This window comes from Petaurus breviceps, unplaced genomic scaffold (genome assembly GCF_028583685.1).
Source record: "Petaurus breviceps papuanus isolate PSGF00001 unplaced genomic scaffold, PetGlider_PUasm1.0 90919, whole genome shotgun sequence".
Taxonomy (NCBI): domain Eukaryota; kingdom Metazoa; phylum Chordata; class Mammalia; order Diprotodontia; family Petauridae; genus Petaurus; species Petaurus breviceps.
The window spans coordinates 28,240,160-28,247,246 of NW_027187378.1; positions in this window are offsets into that span (position 1 = coordinate 28,240,160).

A 7,087-nucleotide genomic window follows, 5' to 3' on the forward strand; every position below is an offset into this window, starting at 1 on the left:
TGTTATATAATCTCAACTGGGCCCTCACTGCTGCTAGGCAATCCTAATATATGCCTCCCTTATCAACTCGCTATCCCACTATCCTTAGTGGTTCTTCCAAACCTTTTCATCCCTCCTCAAACCTTCCATGCTCTCCCACTCTCTCAACTGAGAACTTGCCTCGTATTTCACAGAAAAAAAAAATTAATGATATTCTATGTTATCTCTCTTCTCCCCTCTTCCTCATCTCATATCACTCACATGACTTCTGTCATTATCTTTTCCTTTATCCCTGTTTCACAGGATGAAGTGGCCTCACTCCATATTAAGGCTAACCCTTCTACCCGCTCAATCAATCCCATTCTATCCCATCTCAACAGATTGCCCCCTTTGTCATCCTCACTCTATTACTTATCTTCAGTCTCTTTCTGTCTACTAGCTCCTCCCCTATGGCCTACAAACATGCCCATGTCTCCTCCATCAAAAAATCCTCTCTTGAATACACAGTAGTAAATTATTATAGTAACTTTGGGTTTTACAAATATAAAGATTTAAGCTTTGGGAATAAGAAAACGCTATTTGATAAAAAAAAAATTGTTGGGAAAACTAGAAAACAATCTGGCAGACACTGGATATAGACCAATATCTTATACCATTTACCAAGATAAGATCAAAATGGACACATGACCAAGATATAAAGGGAAATATCATAAGAAAGCTAGAAGAACATGAAACACATTACCTATCAGACTTATGGATAGAAGAATTTATAAACAGACAAGAAATAGAGAACACTGTGAGATGTGAAATGGATAATTTTTATTAACATTAAATTAAAAGGTTTTTGTACAAATAAAACCAGTGTGGCCAATATTAGAAGGAAAACAGGAAATTGGGAGAAAATTATAGACAGTTTCTCGGATAGGGTCTCATAACTCAAACATATAGAGGAATTGGTCAAATTTGTAAGAATATGAGTCATTTCCCAATTGATAAGGATATGAACAGGCAATTTTTCAATGAAGAAATCAAAACTATATATAGTCGTATGAAAAGTGCTTTAAATCATTATTGATTAGAGAAATTCAAATTAAAATAACTTTGAAATATCATCTCACATCTATCAGATTGGGTAAAATGATAGACGGGGAAAATGACAAATGTTGGAGGGGATGTGGAAAAATTTGAACATTAATACACTGTTCATGGAATTGTGAACTAATCAAACCATTTAAGAGAACAATCTGGAATTATGCCCAAAGAGTTATAAACTGTATATACCCTTTGACCCAGCAATACCACTATTAGGTTTGTTTCCCAAGGTGATCAGAGAAAAAGAAAAATAGCCTATATGTTGTAAAATATTCATAGCAGCTCTCTTTGTGGTGTCGAAGAACTGGAACTTGAGGGACTGCCCATCAACTGGGGAATGGCTAAACAAGTTGTGGTATGATTATGATGGAATAATACCATGCTATATGAAATGACAAGCTTGAGAGAGGATTCTAGGAAGATGGTGGAGTAGGTCAGAAAATTCCAAAATCAAGATTTTCCCCCACAAAAAAAAGATAAAATATCAGCTTAGGGCTAACAAAGTGCTGGTTAAAAAAAAAATAAACAAGAATAGGAGCACAGCAGGGGTCTTCCCTGGGACAATTCTAGAAGATTAGAAGAAGAATCCTAGGACCAGTTTTGGTCCCTGTGAAGAGCAAACACCTCCAGGCTAGGGTCTGGGTTAACAGTGGCAAACCTCTTAAACAAGAAGTGGCAAGCCCTGGGGAGAGCTGGGTTGGGAGGCCGCCTAGGTCCCAGCCATAGGAACTTTTACCCCTGGGGATAGTGAGGGGAGGTTGGTGTCTGAGCCAGGGGGAAGTTTGATGGAACCTCTGCTGACAAGGAAAGCCAGACCCAACTATGATGCATCCTGTGGCTGGGGTGAGAAGGAGCCAGCACGTACCTGGTGGGTGCAGAAGCAGTGAGGTAGAAAACCCCTGACTGTGGGCACTTATAGGAGGTTAGAGGTTTGATTTCAGTTCCAGGTTACAAGACAGAACTGAGATCTGGGGCAAGAGGCACCAATCCCCTTTACTCCAGGGCTAGAGATGATTGCAAAAATTAAACTACTACCACAAAAAATGCACAGGCAAAGGAGAAAGACTTCAACCATAGAAAGCCATTATGGGAACAGAGAAGACAGGGGTTCATCTTCAGATGAGGATATTGAGGTAAAGAAACCCTCTTCTACCCTAAAGAGTAACATCAAATGGTCACCTGCCCAAAAAGAATTCATAGAAGAACTTAAAAGACTTTAAAAATCAAATTAGAGAGATGGAGAAAAAAACTTTAAAAAAAAGAATAATTCAAGAAAAACAAGATTATGAAAAGAAAATCAACCAATTAGAAAAGGAGATCCAGAATCTTAAAGAAGAGAATGACACCTTGAAAATTAGAATAGGGCAAGGCAAAGCCGGAAAAGTCATAAGAATATCAAGAAATAATTAAACAAAATATGAAGAAAGAAAAAATACACGAGGAAGTAAAACATCTTATAATAAAAACAATTAATCTGGAGAACAGATCAAGAAGAGAAAACATAAGAATAATCTGACTATCTGAAAGTTATGATAAAAAAAAGAATCTTGATACAAAATACAAGAAATAATTAAAGAAAATTCTCCTGAAGCATTAGAACAAGGGGAAAAAGTAGAAATAGAAAAAATCCATTGAACACCACTTGAAAGAGATCCTATGAGTAAAACTCAGGAATATTATAGTCAAATTCCAAAACTCCCAGATCAAGGATAAAATATTAACAGTAACAAGAAAAAAATCACTTTAGGGGTGGCTAGGTGGTGCAGTGAATAGAGCACCAGCCCTGGAGTCAGGAGGACCTGAGTTCAAATTCAGCCTCAGACTTAACACAAAAACTAGCCATGTGACCTTGGGCAAGTTACTTAACCGCAATTGCCCTACCTTTCCCCCTCCAAAAAGCCAAAAAAAAAATCACTTTAAATATGATGGTGCCACAATTAGAATCATACAAGACCTAGCAACAGTGACATTAAAGGACCACAGGTCTTGGAATACTATATAAAGAAGAGAAAAAGAACTGGAACTCTGGCCAAAAATATCATACCCAGCAAAATTAAGCATAATCCTGAATGAAAAAAAAAAAAGGATATTTGACCAATTATCAGACTTTCAAGATTTTGTTAAAAAAAAACACACACAAACAAACCCTAAACTTAATAGAAGATTTAACATAATAAGAGCCAAGAGAAACATAAGGTACATACTAAAGAGTGATTACAAGGAATTCAATAAGGACATACTATTTGCTTTTTATATATGTAAAATGTATATCTATCTATCTATCTATCTATCTATCTATCCATCCAAACAAAATAATATATATATATATATATATATATATATATATATATATATATATATCTAAGATTGTCATTAGTAATTATGTAGTTCATAAGAAAGACTGGGGCAGACCTGACGATGATATGACTTTAAAAAGTAAAATCATTTAGGAATAGCTAAAAAGAGTAATTATTTTATACAAATGACGTACAAGAGGAAGAATCAATACAGAGGAATTAGATGGGAGGAAGAGGGCTGGTAGTTTTGGTAACCTATTTTCATTAGAAATGAGTTTAAGAAGGAACAATACATATAGATCTAGAAGAGTATAAAAGTCTTATAAATTCAGAAGAAATAAAATGGTAAGGGGATAGGGAGGGGAGAGAGGATAAGGGAGGGATCTCTAGAGGCAAGGGTGAGGGAATAGATTAAAGATGGGTATATAAGGGTGTTTACATTTATGGGAATGGGAGGATAGGGGAGGGATCCTTGGAGGGGGGGTAAGCTAAGTAATAGAAGAGCAAGGTAATAGGTAGAAGTAAAGGAGTCAGGAGGGATAGGAAACAAGAGATAGGCACAAATATAAAAACAAAGATCAGGAGTAGAATTTAAGGAAAGTATATGTCTGTATAGGTAAGTGTACATGTATATGTATATATCTATTTATATAGTAATATAGTCACACTTAATTGTAGCTTTCTGGGGAGGGGGAAAGGGTGAAAAAATAACTATAAAAAGTGCAGCAGAGAACAGGAGAGAACAAAAGAAAACTTACAAGGAAGCAAAGAAAAGAAGGACGGCTCTCAACACAACATGTATTATTTATCATACAGGCTTTCTTGAAATGAAAATTTATCATTACATATTCTGAATCCTCTCTTATGTTCTGCTATGAACATGACATGCTTTTTTTCTTTTCTTACTTTGCACTTAAGTTCCAATATTTAAGTTTATAATTTAAAAAAAATTTCTTCCTTCTATATTTGTGTTCTGGTACTTGAGTCTAAAATACATTTTTTTTAATTACACTAAAAAAAAGAAATGATAAGCTGGTTGATTTTAGAAAAACATGGAAAGACTTGCATGAAATAATGAAAAATGGAATGAGCAGAACCAAGAGAAGTTTATATACAGGAACATCAATATTGTTCAAAAAATTAATTCTGAAAAACCAAGTTATTCTGAGTATTATAAATACTCAAATTAATTATAAACGACCTATGAAGGAAGATGCTATCCATCTCCAGAGAAAGAACTGATAAGTATAAGTATGCATAGTGTAGCTTTACATATTTTTGTAAATCTATGTCAAATGGAGATCTTCTCTAGTGTGGGGTGAAGAGGGACGGAGGGAGACATTTTGGAACTTAAAATGTAACAGAAAAATCTAATTTAATTTTTTTAAATCCTCCTTTGAACCTTCCATCCCTACTATTGTCCTGTACCTCTTCAGCCCTTTGTAGCTAAATTCCTCAAAAAGGCCATCTAAGATTGGTCCTTCACATTCTCTTAGCCCCTTAAAATCCAGTTTCTGACTTTATTATTCCATTGAAACTGCTCTCTCCACAGTTACCAACGATCTCTAAGTTGTCAAATCCAATGACCTTTTCCTTATTCTCCTTACTCTTATTCAACTTTTCTTCATGCCTGGAATACTCTCCCTCCTCAACTCCACCTATTAGCTTCCCCGGCTTCCTTCAAGTCCCAAATAAACTTCCATCTTTTACAGGAAACCTTTCCCAACCCTTCTTAATTCTCAGTTAGAGCCTCTTTTCTGTTGTTTCCTATTCATCCTGCATATTGCTTGTTTGTACATAGATATTTTCATGTTGTCTCCCTCCATTAAATTGTGAACTCCTTGAAGGCAGGGATTGTCTTTTTACCTCTTTTTGTATGCCCAGCACTTAGTACAGAACCTGACACATAGTAGGCACTTAATAAATGTATATTGATTGATAGTACCTATTCTATGGGTAGTGAGGATCAAATGAGACAAAGTATGTAAGAGCCTCTAGACACCAGAAAGTACCATACCAATAGAAACTATTATCCTTAAAGAAAAAGAGGTAACTTGGCACAGTGGCTAGAGTGCTGAACATAGAATCAGAAAGGCCTAAATTCAAATCTTGCCTTGAATATTTACTGTGACCATGTGCACTTCAGGTCTCCAAACTTTTGTTTGCTGATCTATTACATGTGAGTAGCACATAGTAGGTGTTTATCAAATGCTTATTGACTGGATTCACATGATTTTTGAGAGACTATAAGTTTCTTGAGGGCAAGGGCTGTTTTCCTTTTTTTCTCCATATTTTCAATACCCAGACAAGCACATAGTAGGTACTTAATAAATGTATGTTGTTTGGCTGAGGGCTGAATGATCTAATGTATGTAAAGCACCATATAAATGTCAGTTATTACACTAACCCACTGAGGGTCCCTGTCCAACTGCTTTGATTCTTGAAAAAATCCTCTCCAGAATCAACACCCTACTACTTTTCCCCCTTTTTCCTAACCTCAGTCTTACCATCTATCATGGCTAGTTTCTAAAGGCCAGGCTGGACAATAAAGCTCTCTCTGCTCTGGATAGATGCTCTTCGCAGACTGCTACAATCCCCTTTTCCAATATTCCCCAAGTAAGTCTCTTGTTGGCAGCCCCAAAGCAATGGCACCATGGACCCTAAATATTGAAAATGGGACTCATGATTCATATATAGTTTAGATTTGAGGACCCCTAAGTCTCATCCAGCTCGATTCTATGATTCTATGATGGTTGCCCCAAGACTGCTTTGACTCTCTGTGACTTTTCATTTTTTCAGGAATCACATATATGTACAGAATTTCTGGCCAACTTGCCTTTGAAGAGGAAAATATTTGCAGGGGTTACAGGGCACTAGACTAGGGACCTATGCTAACTTATAGTGCCCAGAGAGAAGTTCAGAAGAAGAGAGAGAAATATTGGGCTATTGGCCATCTAACTCCTATATAGATTACTTATATTTAATAGAAAGTGCCCTGACTTTATACTTTCCTTCAAGAATCTATAATAAGGAATTCACAAATATTCTCTCACAGAGCATCTTCCAACAAACATCTATGTGAATTCAGAAGGACTAAGGCTTAGCAGCACTTTCTTTTTTTCATTTTTTTCAAGTGGAGAAATAGAGATGTAGAAAAATTAAATGATTTTAACAATGCCATCAAAGACTGATAAGCCAGCATTGGAGTATTGTTCCTCTCCAAGATCTTCCACTTAGTTAACATGGGTAAGATACTTCCCCTCTCTGTACCTGTTTCTTCATTTGTAAAATGAGAATACCTGTCCCACCTACATCACAGGCTGTTATACATGTCAAATTAGAAGGGAGGATGCTTTGAAGGCTGCAAATCACTGAACAAGTATGAGGTATGCTGATGATGGTGTTGGTGGGAATGGTAATAATGGTGGTGATATAGGGTGATGCTGGTATGGTGATGGTGATATGGGTAGTGGTGGTATGGCATTAATGATAACAAGACTGGGAGCAATGATGATAGGGTGCTAATGGTAGTTGGGATGATATTGATAGGATAGTATTGGTGGCGATGGTGACATGGTAGTGATAGAAGGGTGGTGATGACATGGAGCGCTGGTGGCCTTCGTCATGATGGCGTAGGATAGTATTGGTGCTGGTGACAGTGATAATGATCATCATGGAGGTAGTGGTGTGATTGTGATGGGGCGGTGGTAATTGATGAT